Source organism: Camelus ferus, chromosome 1, assembly GCF_009834535.1.
Source record: "Camelus ferus isolate YT-003-E chromosome 1, BCGSAC_Cfer_1.0, whole genome shotgun sequence".
In the NCBI taxonomy this organism is placed as follows: domain Eukaryota; kingdom Metazoa; phylum Chordata; class Mammalia; order Artiodactyla; family Camelidae; genus Camelus; species Camelus ferus.
The window spans coordinates 119,832,646-119,845,471 of record NC_045696.1 but is presented as its reverse complement, the minus strand read 5'-3'; the positions used below and the strand labels follow the sequence as shown (position 1 = coordinate 119,845,471).

General features: G+C 49.8%; 1 protein-coding gene across 2 annotated transcripts in view; it reads right to left on the bottom strand.

Moving 5' to 3' along the window:
* Positions 1-327, bottom strand: part of COLQ (collagen like tail subunit of asymmetric acetylcholinesterase) — a 65,664-nt gene extending 65,337 nt beyond the window's left edge. For both annotated transcript variants that reach the window (XM_032489204.1, XM_032489206.1), the window contains exon 1: positions 100-327. The gene's annotated coding sequence lies outside the window, so the exon portion shown is untranslated. The remainder of the gene's footprint in view (positions 1-99) is intronic.
* Positions 328-12,826: the final 12,499 nt, after the last annotated feature.

Below are 12,826 nucleotides of genomic sequence, written 5' to 3'. Positions count from 1 at the left end.
AGAAAAGAAGGAAATTCTGCCGCTTGTGACAACATGGATGTCTTAGCTCCGCCTGCTCTGACAACGTAGCGCAGACTGGGTGGCTTATAAACAACATACACTTATTTCTCACAGTTCCAGGGACTGGAATTCCAAGATCAGCGGGGCCAGCACCATCAGGTTTGGGTGGAAACCTTCTTCCTTCTGGTTCACAGACTGCCGATTTCTCGCTGTGTCCTCACATGGTGGAAGGGGTCCCTGGGGTCTCCTTGGAGTCTCTGTTATAAGGACACCAACCCCATTCATGAGGGTTCTGACCTTATCATCTCCCAAGGGTACCTCCCAATAGCATCGCCTTGGGGGTTAGAATTTCACCATGTGAACTGGTGGGTGGAGGGGACACACAGTGAACCGGAGGACATCACGCTGAGTGAACTAAAATAAGCCAGGCGCTGGAAGTCAAATACTACATGACCTCACTTATATGTGGGATCTAAAAAAAGCCAGAATCATAGAGGCAGGAAGTAGAAGGGTGGGTTCCTGGGTCTGGGGGTGGGGAAAGGGGGAGGTGTTGGTCAGAGGCAACAAAGTTCCAGTTGTGCAGGACGAAGAAGTTCCGAGGCCCTAAGGTGACTAATATTAACACTAGTGTATTGCACACTGTTTGAAATTTGCTAAGAGAGTACATCTCAAGTGTTCCCCCCTCTCCTCAAAACGGTAACTATGTGAAGAGATGGACATCAGCTGGTTTGACTGTGGCCATCATCTCACCGTGTCTGCATGGATCAAGACACCATATCGCAGACTTTAAACATGTCCAACTTTCGTTTGCCAACCAGGGAGAAGGGGAGGCCTCTATCACATTTTCCTGTCCATCTCTCCTGCTGCCCCTGAGGGTGGGCTGCAGGCTAAGCAGCGGGAAATGCATAGACAGCCCTGTGATGGAAGACCCTCCTCTTCCGAGGGCTGGAGGCAAGTGTGGGTGATGGAGGGAGCTGGGGAGCCAGGGCCATGGGAGGAGTCACGTTCCTTCAGGAGGTGGCAAGGGCCCATCTGAAGGCTGGATGCTCTTCAGAGACCTCAGTTCCTTGCCGCACAGACTTCTTTGTGGGGCTTCGTGAGCAGCTTCAAGACACATCAACAGGCTTCCCCAAGAGCAAGTGATCCAAGAGCGAGAGAAAGGAAGAGGCCACAGTGCCTTTTGTGACCTTGTCCTGGAAGTGCGGCAGGGTCGCTAGGACCAAGTCACGGGGTCCAGGCCACACCCAGAGGAAGGGAAGTTACAGTCCCCCTCTGGAAGGGAGGAGTACCCAATCTGAGGACACGTTCTCTGGAGCCGGGCCTGTGCTTCCCGACCTTCCCTTTCCTCCTCAGAAGGCGTCTCAGTTCCCTCTGCACCTTTACCCACTCCCCACTTTGCATCTGCAGGGGCGCCCAGCCTGGTCCTTCTCTTGAGCCCTGCACTCTCTCCTCAGCTGTGTGACATCATGACCCAGAAACAATCCACACCTGACACCCACCTCCCGATCCTGACCCCCCGGGCTTTGGAAATGAGGCACACCTGGACAGGAGGAAAACTGGCCAAGTCTTCCCTCTTAGATGCCTAGAACTGAAAACTTACGAATCTGGGTCAACTGGTCTGACTAGCGCCCATCGGATCACACAGTGGCTTGTTAAAACACAGATTTCCTGGTTTCTGACTTGGGAAGTCTTGGAAGTTGGGTGGGGATTTGCATTTCCATTGTCTCCAGGTGGTGCTGCTGCTGCTGCTGCTGCTCCTCGCGGTCCACGGACCACACTTTGAGAACCACTGGTCTAAGAGTTTAAGTTAGCGAAAGGAGCGTATCTTTGGCGATTGAATTATTGGGGCATAATTATTCTGATGACCATTTTCCATGAGGGAAATTTGGACAAACTGACAACCTCCTGGAAAATTCTACCTTGTGGCAGTGTTTTTTCTGGTCTCTTATCTTCCCCCTATGTTCCTCCCCTCCCTTTAAATATCACATGCATATAAAACCATATATAACCATATTTTAAGATTTCTGTTTGTAACTATATTCTACTTGGTGCACAGATTCTCAGAACTGAGGCACACTGGAAGAGGCCTGTGGTTTGCAAATTCAAACACAGTTTTTGAACTGAGGTCAATTTAAAACATATCTTATAGGAGGGAGGGTATAGTCAGCGGTAGAGTGTGTGCTTAGCATGCGCAAGGTCCTGGGTTCAATCCCCAGCACCTCCATTTAAAAAAACAATTACTTAGAAAAAAAATTTTTAATTTAAAAAATACGTATCTCATTACTTTTTTTGTCTTTCTTACCTGCCCCAAATTTCTTTTACAATTCTCCCTTCTTTATAGAAATGGCCAGTTCTTGAATTAGGAACGTCACAAGCTCAAGGCAACTGATCAGTGGCAGCAGCCAATGTGCAAATGCCCTTCTAAAGCAATGTTCCATTTTTATTCCCTCCCTGTTTCAATCAGTCTGGGAGATTCCTGGAAAGAACATGTGCTAAACGCATTTCCATTTTTATTAGTAGTTGGCTCCATAAATAGCCAATTTATTTTATTTTTCTGTGGCTCATTCTCAACCCTCTTGCCCAAGCTGAGTCACACCATCAAAGAAAGCTGAAGCGGCTTATGTTCTAGTAGCTCGAACTTGTCCTGATGTGCAAATATAAACATGTTTAGAGAAACAGGAAGAAGAAGGCAACACTAATGCGCACCAGTTTTTGGTTGGTGGCCTCTCTCTCTCCAGTCAGCTGATGTTCTGTTTTTACTTAAACTGGAGTCTGGTTTTTAAGAAAAAATGAATGCCAAGTGTTCATTACACAGCTATTTAAAGGCAGGATCCGGATGTATTATAAGATCTACTGGGCAGCAGTTTTCTAAGTTGAGCCCCCAAAGTCAGAGAATTTGGAGGGCCCCTCCTCTCCCACGTCTCGGTGCTCGTGAACGCTGCGTCCATCCCGTTCTGGAGAGTTCCTCTGGGCAGGAATTTGAGAAGAGGACTCTGCAGCACACACCCAGGCACGTTGTTGCATGTGACTATTGCGGAGGAGTTGGACATCGTCAGGGCCCTGAATCCTACGTCTCTACAGCACCACCCATCCCCAGGCTCCTGCAATTAGAGAAACGTTATGTCACCTGCACCGTCTTCGTGGTCAGTCTCACTGAGTCAGACCTCAGCCCAGAGTTGGTCTGGCAGCCCCAGTAGCTGATCCAGGCCAGGGAACTGCTTCTCTGTCCTTTCTCAGGTGAGCAATTCAGAGGCTCCCATCCTGTCGCACACAGGAGTAGCTAAGTGAATGGCACACAGCAGGGACTCGATACGTGCTGAATTAAACGGAAATTGTATTATCGAATTTTTATCGCTTTGTCACAACTGGTCGCCATACTGCACCTCTGTGCTTCTTTAGGTAACCCTGAGGTTTTTTCGCCTCTAAATTTTGAGCCCAGTATTTTGCAAAAACAATCAAAATGGAAAAATCGAAAAGTTCTCATTTAAAATCACAGGCCCATTTGTTCTCTTTCAAGTCTTTCCTCTTTTGAAATTGTCCCTTCAAGATTAAAACCATACAATGTGCCACCCTTGGGAAAGCCCCCTGATTTCCCTGTGCCTGTTTCCCTGTCTGTAACGTGGGGATAAAAATATTCACTCCTTTCAGAAGGTTACTGTGAAGATGAAATAAAATTATGTATATGAAGGTTCCTAAGAATTATGTAAACTTTATTGTCATTATCATTACCTCAAATTCAGATCAAAACAATACCAGTAATCAACGTTCACAGCTACCTAAAACAGGAGAGGCCGCTGCTGGAGCTTTCCTAGAAAAGGTATACTATATAACCTTTAGATTCTAGCCGCTTTCTCTTCCACATCACATTTTTTCCCCTTGTTTTCCCAGAGCCCTCCATTCATGCAGTCAGTGGCGTTCACATTCCAGGAATGGCTAGGTCAGCCTGGTCGGGGATCCTCAGCACGAGGGCCTGACTCCCCTGAGTGCGGGCCCCGGGAGAAGCCACATCCAGTGTGGCACCTGGTGTCAGCAATGCAATGTCTGAGGAGGAAGCCCAGGCAGGTGGGCCTGAGAGAGGCCTGCAGAGACCTGGCCAGCCCAGCACAGCATGGGGGGTGCAGCCAGAAACTCCCTCTCTCCCTGGAGGGCCTGGAGAGGGACTGAGCCATGGCAAACCGGAGAATCTCTGGCTGTTTGCAAAGAGTGAATATTATTTGCAGACTGGCAAGAGGGCCTGAGGCTGATGAAGGCGGATGAAGCCTCAGGAGGGATGTCATGAGGAGAGAGGCCAGTGGTGGTAGCCGGCCTGCAAAGGTGGCCCTGATGAACAACACCTCCCAGGACTCCCTTCCCTGGGCAGTTCCCTCCCACGCCTGTCACTCACTTTAACCAGCAGAGTGCAGCAGAAGGGACACTGGCAGCTCCAGGCCAAGTCTTCAGAAAACCTGGCAGCTTTTGCTATAGCCTTGTGGAAGTCAGTTGCCAGTGTGAGAGCCCGGGTCCCTGGTGGGAGAGGGCAGCCCGGGGAGGGGGCCCTGGAGGGGAAGACCCCTGGCAGGAAGAGAGACCTTGTGGAGGAGGGCCAATGCCCCGGGGACAGCCTGGGACAGCCAGCCACACCCTGCAGCCGGACAGGTACAGACCACACACCTCACTGTGGGGCGTCGCCCCAGACAAACTGTAGAGTTATACAGGATTTGGGGGAAAGGTGGAGTTTGGTGGAATGTAAATGAAGCTGAGTTTTTTGTTTGTTTTTAACTAAAAAACCATTTTATAAAATTGAGGATCATCAAAGAAGCTGAGTGTAAACTGACATTAAGAGCCAACAAGTTTCCATGCAAAGCGCTTAGAGAACATAGGTGTGTTGCATGGGAAGGGATGGGTGGGAATTAGGGCTCAGATGGAGGATGGCGATGGGGGCAGAAGAGAGTTCCTGTGTCCTGGCCCAGGTACAGACGGAGCCCAGGAGACCCAGCGGGAGCCAGGCAAGGGGAACAAGGCGTCACAGGGAGTGCCAGCTGATTCAAAGCCGTATACAAGTTCTAATTCTTTCCATGGCTATGTTTATTTTTTTTTTTTTAATTGAGATGCCATATCTCACAGGGCATAAATTCACATACTGTAAAAGTCACCATTTTAGAGTATACAGTTAAGTGATTTTAGCACAGAATCAAAGGTTTGCTAGGCTCAGAGCAGAGCAGGCCCTGTGTAAAGCATTCCACAACTGCTTGGGACTGCGAAGTGGGCCCCCAGGTCCTGTCCCCTCGGGTACTACACAGGTGGGACAGACGGGAAGTGTTGGGCCCAGAAACCCTGCACCTGAGGAGGCGCACCTGAGGTTTGTCCGGAAAGAAACTGAGGCTGTTTTGTGTCCAAGGGACTTAGCGCCTCTGGGCAAAATCAGGGCATGTCATTCTTCCTGAAAAAAGTTTCTGATCATCTTTGATTTTAGAAAACAAAGTTACTTGGGAATGAAAAAGAGGGCTGTTCGGCACTCGCCCCTTGCAGTGAGGCCTTGGACGGGATGTTTCCTCCTGCCAGCTCTGTTTTCGGCTCTGTCTGAGGCTCGAATTCCAGCCTGATGACCGGCCCGGCAGATGTTTACATCGTTAGCCTGAGCTACTTTTCACTTTCTCAGAAAAAGAAGGCAACTTGGACCTTCCAGCCCAGAGAGGCTTCTGGAGGTCTGGCTCCAGCTGCCATCTGACTGCAGCTGCGAGAGACCTCAGCTGAGCCCCATCACGCCACCAGCCTGTGAGAGAGCACGTCTTATGTTCACCACTATGTTTGGGGATGGTCTGTGACACCTCAGTAGGTTACTGAACAGCCACACGCCTGAGGCAGATCCCCCTGCCCATGGCAGGACGGCAAGACCCCCAGGACTCAGTGCATCCTCAGGGAAGAAGGGAACGGGAGGGGCACGAACCTCAGTTAGAGGAGGCCCTTAGTCGAAGGAGACCGGGGCTCACCTCTGGTGTTAGAAGCCAGAGGGCTCCCCAGAGGGGTGCCGGGGCGAGTGGGAGGGGCCAGAGGTGAGCCCTGGACTGCCGGAAGGGTCCTCTATCTCGACCTGGGCGGTGGCCAGGTGCACGCACCCCTGTGAAAGAGTTCACTGGGCTGTACACATGAGACAAGCAGAAATGGCGCTCAGGAGTAACGTCTGTTAGAGTGACAAAGAAAAGTGAACCCATTCTGTGGATGTATGCCTGCCACAAACGCTATGTAAGTGAAAACAATGGTTTATGGCAGATGCATGGCACAGGTGTTAATTAGGAGTCTAAACACTGAGTGATAAGGTGCCAAAGAGGAATACGATCAAGAGTGGGGAGTTTAAGACGAGTATGAAATCACACAACTGCTGGAATAGTCACTCACACAATTTCTATTCTATGGATTAAATTAGAAGTAGGCTGTACCCTCTTTGAGGCCATTGTCCCTGGAATCAGAGATGGAAGGAAACTTTGAAATTGTCTTTTACTGGTTTTCAAACGGGGCTGCACACTGGAATCACCAGGGGAGCTTTAAAAGACGCTGATGCCTGGGTCCCACCCGAGAGATTCCGATGCGATGGGGCCGAGGCGTAGCTGAGGTGTAACCCGAGGACCAGGAGTTTTAAAGCCCCCGGGTGATGGCAGGGCATCGTCAGCGCTGAGAGCCAGGGGTCGGTTTGTACTGCTTCCACCACCGAGTACACGGAGGCCCAGTGCGGAAAAATGGCTGCGAAACATCCATTAATTGGCCACAGCCAGCTCTCCCTGATGCGCCCTAACAGGAGGGGCTGTGGCATGGATGATGCCGAAGAGTGAATAATCTAAAAATAATTTGTTTGGTTTGGGAAAGCAGCACGTGACTTCCCGGCTACTGACTGGCCTGGCTAATTGAGTTTGGGTTCAAATGAATGTGCCTCTTCCTGGTTTTACACTGACAGCCCAGGCCTGTGCTGAGGTGTGGGAGGGAGGTGGCCAAACTGAACACTGGCTGCGGCAGTTCCCCAGTGGGCAGCGGACCGGCTGTCCAAGGCACACGGTCACTGTGCAGGCATGGGGACTTTTCTTCCCAAGGTGGGACTAAGCTGGCTCTGTGACTCCGCATGGGCTTGGGGATGGAGACAGAAGTGGGAGTGAAGGGAGAGGGACTAAAAGTGGTCACAGGGATCCCAGGTTTCCTGCTAAGCGTTTCTGTCAATAGCACATGCTCCAGGCGGCTCCGAGCTAGGCATCTATTCCCTCTCCCCATTATAGAGATGAGGAAACTGAGGCTCAGAGAGGTGAAACTGCCAAAGCAGAGCGAGGAGGGAAACTCGGGCTTATCGGACTGTGTCCAAGAGGACAGTCCAGGTCCAAAGCTGAAAAGCTTGCTGCAGACAGACTTGGGTCAGGTGCTAAGATTGTAAGTCCTGTGGAACGAACGTTGCCCCCTGTTTTTCAGCTCTAACAGTCTAAAGGCCTCCACAAGTGCCTGTGGAGCGGAAGTGACAGAGGACAGAGGCTCCAGCTGAGGCTCTCGGAAACCCGTCGCTGGCATCTGTGCTGAGCCCGTCTCCCGGGCACCCTGCGGCCCCCTCCTGTCTGTGTCCAGCAGTCTATAGAGGGCGCTGTTCCCGGGAGACACGGAACTCTGAGAGAAGCTTTGCCAAATCTTCTTTGGACTGCGTGGCAACGACGGTACTCCCACCCAAGCCTCCTTCCCCCTCCTGTCCTGGGGTCTGGTCTGCATCATCTGGTGGCTCTCCCAAGCTTCCAGCCCCACAGCTTGCTCTTACTGCAATTTCCCGTAACAAAATTCTCACGTGTTTAACCCCATGTTGGCATCTGCTTCTCTGCAGACTTGGACTAAAACAGCACCCTCACCCTGGTCCCCAACCATGCACATGTCACCTGGGAGGAGAGAGGGCGCAAAGGAGGTCACCTTCTGCTGGTTACCGAGGACCTCGGTCTGAGATTCTGCAGGCGAAGACGACAGAGGAACCGATTTCTCAGTATGTTTACCTTCTCATTGGTCTCAGCGTCATGAAGGAAGGAAGTCTAGGCGACAGGTAATTGACTAGCACTCCCACTAGCCCTAATTCAGTCATCAAGAAAGCCTGTCTTACGGAAGGGGACCACAAGCACAAACGCCAATTTGGAAATGGTAGGAAGTCTTTCCCCATCTTGTTATGTCCCTTGGGGAAGATATTCAAGCCCTGCAGCCCACGTAACTCCTTGTAGGGAGATCTTCTTGCCATCTTTTGCTCCTCCTGAAGGAAGAGAGTATATGAATCCTGATTCTAAAACACCTAGAAGGAAAGTGGTCCATGCCTGCGGTCACCAGGACCACTTAGCATCCATCTGGAAGTACTTGCCAATGCCACCCATCAGAGAGAAGAGGTTTGAGAGAATTCTCTGTGGCACGGAACTAATATACAAACACACAAACAAGAGCTAAATATAAATACAGTGGAAGGTAAGAACTTATTTACAATAGAGACAAAACGGACTAAGGTCTAGGAACAGGTTTAACAAAAGTTGTGCAGCGTGAAAATGATGAAGACTTTAAAACTCCACTGAGGGTCGGAAATCACACCTGAATAAATTCAGAGACACCTTATTCTTGAATAGAAGTCAGCAATATTTTAAGATCTGAATCTCCAAATATTCATTTAATGTTTAAATGAAGATTTAATAAGTATCCATTTAATGCCACTCTGTATTAACCGCACCTTATTTTCTGTAATTCTGACGCCTGCTGGCCCCAGGCACTGCCCCTCCCAGGTGAGCTCACTCCTTGAGCGCAAACAGCTCTCTTTGTAAAGGCTTATCAATCCTTTGCCCGTAACCCGCCCCCTCCCCGTTTATCCCACTTGGCCTCCAGCTCCCCGCCCTAGTCGCCCCGGGGTCGTGCACCAGGTGGGGGCAGCCTCTGCACCCTGGAGCCCAAGGGCATTGTTCAAAGGAGCCGATCCCAAATCTGTTTAATCTGCCTCACATCCTTCCTCCCGAGGAAGCCACGGTAAAGGCTGCAGCCCACCAGCTCCCTGTCTCTCAGTGCCAGGACGACCTGCTTCCTCCTGCGGCCCTGCGCCCTCTCCTCTGGGGAACTGTGAGTAGGAAACTGTCTTTTCTTCGGCAATCATCTCCTGATCTGGTGGCCTTGCTGAATCTGAAGTCTTTCTACTCATCACTGTATCTTTAAATGGGCATTACTAGATTTGTTGTGTGTGGTACTAAAGTTAATACAGAAAGTAATCAAATGAAGATAACCAGGAAAATTCTGAAGAATAACGTAGGCAGGGCGGTGGGGAGAGGGGACCAGAGGAGCGGCGGAGGGAGGGTGGGGGCTGGAGTGTCCCCATTAGCTAGGAGTGCTCAGTGCAGTGGGTGTAAATTTTGGCGCATAGCACTCAGGTGTGAAAAAAATATTTATTCCCAGTAACTCCTCAACTTCACTTTTGACCTGTTCTGCTGAGGTGGGAAATAACCCCCCTGAAGCTGTCCTCTCCCCAGGGCCCCCACCACAGCACCCGGTGTGTACCTCGGAGGACAGCGGGCCTTATCTATCCACCCTCACCCTTGTTTACAGTTGTCTGCTGCAGCTTTTGTGACGTGCACCCCTCCTCTTGTTTCACCACCCCCACAAGGAAGTGTCCCCGATGTGATGTTTGTGTCACTATGTGGGAGCAGGTTCTTCAAGGGCCACCCCACAGAGCAGCTTGCCAAACAGAGCAAGAGGAAGCAGGCCATGGAAGAGGAGAGATGGGCAACGTCCGGGCACACAGGCACTCAGTCGGGCTGGGACGAAGGTGGGAACTCAGTTCACCACGAACATCGCAAGTGGTGAAGGAGGCACACGCAGGGTGCTGCAGGGGCGCCAGGAGAGGACAGCTTCTTGGCAGAGGTGGTTTGAGCCGGACCTTTAGCAATACAGCTGCTTCCAAGTGGCAAAAAACAGGTGTGCGCGCACAGAGCGCTGCAGCGGACGCTGGGTCTGATTTCCTGAGCCCACCGGGACCAGCAGGGTGAGGAGGCAGCTCCTGGGAAACGCAGGGACAGGGAATGGGCCTCGGGACAAACCGTCCAGCTGTGGCCCGTGTACTCCACAGAGCCGGCTCCGGTGACCGTGGGAAGGGGAGGACGGGTGATGCCATCTCTGGTATTTCCAGGCCCTGCATCGAACCTTGTAAAGTGTTCCCTTCAGACCTTGAGGCTGGAGACCTAGTGGTTTCTAGATGCCTTTGTTCTCGGCTCCCTCAGTGGCGGGGCTGTAGGGCTCGCTGACCGGCTAGCCTCTCTCCTGCAGGAAAAGGCCTCGCAGGGGAGGGAGAGCCGAGATAATCCAGGGAAAAGCAGAGGCACAGGCAGTCCTGCCTCAGACCCCACCCGAGGCGCACCTTAACCTGCGCCTCACCTATGGGAGGGGTTTGCAGGGCCTTCGATTTCCTCCATCCACTGACTGTGCTATTCAGATTAGCAGCAAATGCCAGCAGAAAACACCGGTGATTCCTCAGTACACATGTCGCTCCCCATAGCATGCCTCAGTCATAATCCCCATCTGGAACTGAACTGGTTCCCAGGTCTCGGTACATTCATGTCACTGTAAGTCTGCACACGCTTTAGCCACTTAGTCACTTCTTCACTGCACAGCATGGCTTCTCCACTGCCTAGAGAAGTGTCTTGGAAACAGTAAAGGAAATTGGTGCGGCCGCTGTGGAAAACAGTATGGAGGTGCCTCAAAAAACTAAAAATAGAACTACTATATGACCCAGCTATCCCACTCCTGGGTATTTATCCAAAATAAAAATAAAAACATTAATTTGAAGAGATATATGCACCTCTATGTTCAGTGCAGCATTATTTGCAGTAGCCAAGATATGGAAGCAACCTCAATGTCCATCCATAGATGACTGGATAACGAAGATGTGGTATCAACACACATACTACTCAACATACAGCACACATACTACTACTCAGTCATACAACGAATGAAATCTTGCCATTCGTGGCAAGGATAGACCTGAAGGGTGGTATGCTAAGTGAAGTAAATCAAACAAAGAAAAACAAATGCAGTGTGATTTCACTTATATGTGGATTCTAAAAAGTATTACAAATGAACAGACAAAATAAAACAGACCCATAGATACAAAGAACACTGTGGTTGCCAGAGGGAAGAGGGGTGGAAGGATGGATGAAATAGGTGAAGGGGATTCAGAGGTCAAACTTCCAGCTGTAAAACAAGTCACAGGGAAGCAATGACCAGCATGGGGAAGAGTCAGTAACACTGTAACAACTTTGTTTGGTGACAGATGGTAACTGGTCTTACCCTGGTGACCATTTCATAATGTATAAAAATATCTAATCACTAAGTTGTACACCTGAAACATAATACTGTATGTTACTTACAATTCAATTAAAAATAGTAAGAGAACAAAGATATTTTCAGATGCAAGACTATTTTCATTTTCCTTTGGTGTCAAAACCCTATTATTTCTTTGTTACAGATTTGACTTTTTTCCCTAAGGAAAATATACTCCTGTCACATAATGAGCTGAGCTGCATCAAAGATGCATATGTGAAACAACACAGAAAATACCCACTGAGCGATTTCCAACCATCATGGATGCTCATTCAACTGTTAGTCAGTGGGCGGGTGGCTGCAGAAGGAAGTGAAAACACACAGCCCGCTTTCCAGGAAATGACTCATCTTCTTGGGAAACAGGACCCACTTACTTGAAAAGTGAGACCATGCTGCTAAACAGGACACAATTCCAGCCAGCGTTCTCCTCTACCCTGAAGCTGCGTATTCCTAAGACACAGTGGCGTTGACTGAGTGCCTTCCAGAGGCCAGGCATCTGGCTGGGGCTTCTGGAGAGCTTTTTTTTTTTTTTCAATTGGGGAAGTGTTTTGTTTTTTTTTTTCATTCCCTTCCTCCCAGCCCCCTACTTTTATTATTTTTGGAGGGGGGAGGTAATTAGGTTTATTTATTTATTTAAATGGAGGTACTGGGATTAAACCCGGACCTCGAGCATGTCAAGCATACACTCTTACCACTGAACTATAGCCTCGCCCTTGGATAGCTTTTTGAATCCCCAGACAACCCCTTGAAGTACGAAAGGTTTTGAAAAGAACAGGAACAGAGGAACTCATCCATTTCCCAGCCCGGATTCTTAGTTTTCCTAAATCAAGAAAACAACCATAATCTGTCAAAGTTCAGTTCTTACGACGCACTTGAGCATTCAATGTACTAGGATCACAAAAAGAGTGTTCGTTATTAAACTAGGGGATGCAAAATGTTTCATCAAGCAAGCTTTGACTATCAACCAACAGATTCATTTCAGAGGGGCTTATTCAGTATCTATCCTTTAAGGAAAGATTCCAATGAGGAGACCAAGTTCAAGGTCCCATTTATAAAACAGGCAGTTGGTGGACCGTGCTCCTGGACTAGTCTGATCTTTGTACGTTCAGACTGACCTCTGCTGGGCAGTCTACTGCTCTGCCAACATTTCTTCTCTCTTGAGATAATATGGCTAGAGAAAGAGCTGTTTCCCCAAATTGTATCTAGTATCCAGACTTATACAGTTCAACTCACAAGTACCCATCAAGCTCTCCACACTGCCTTCCAGCAGAATCTTGTATTTCCCTTGGCCGCCAGCAGCCAGGGTCCAGGGGCAGAGGTAACATGAGCCTGGATACCTCCTCCACCCTCTGCTCTTACACAGCCCAGGCTCTCTAGTGTGTAACTCTGTTCGAGAACCTGCTGGGGGGCCTGATTTCATGGGCCTGTCAGGTAAAAACCACGGCTCCCTGCAGGTATCCCCTGGGTTCACACCTCAAAGCTGGAGTCCACCACTCTG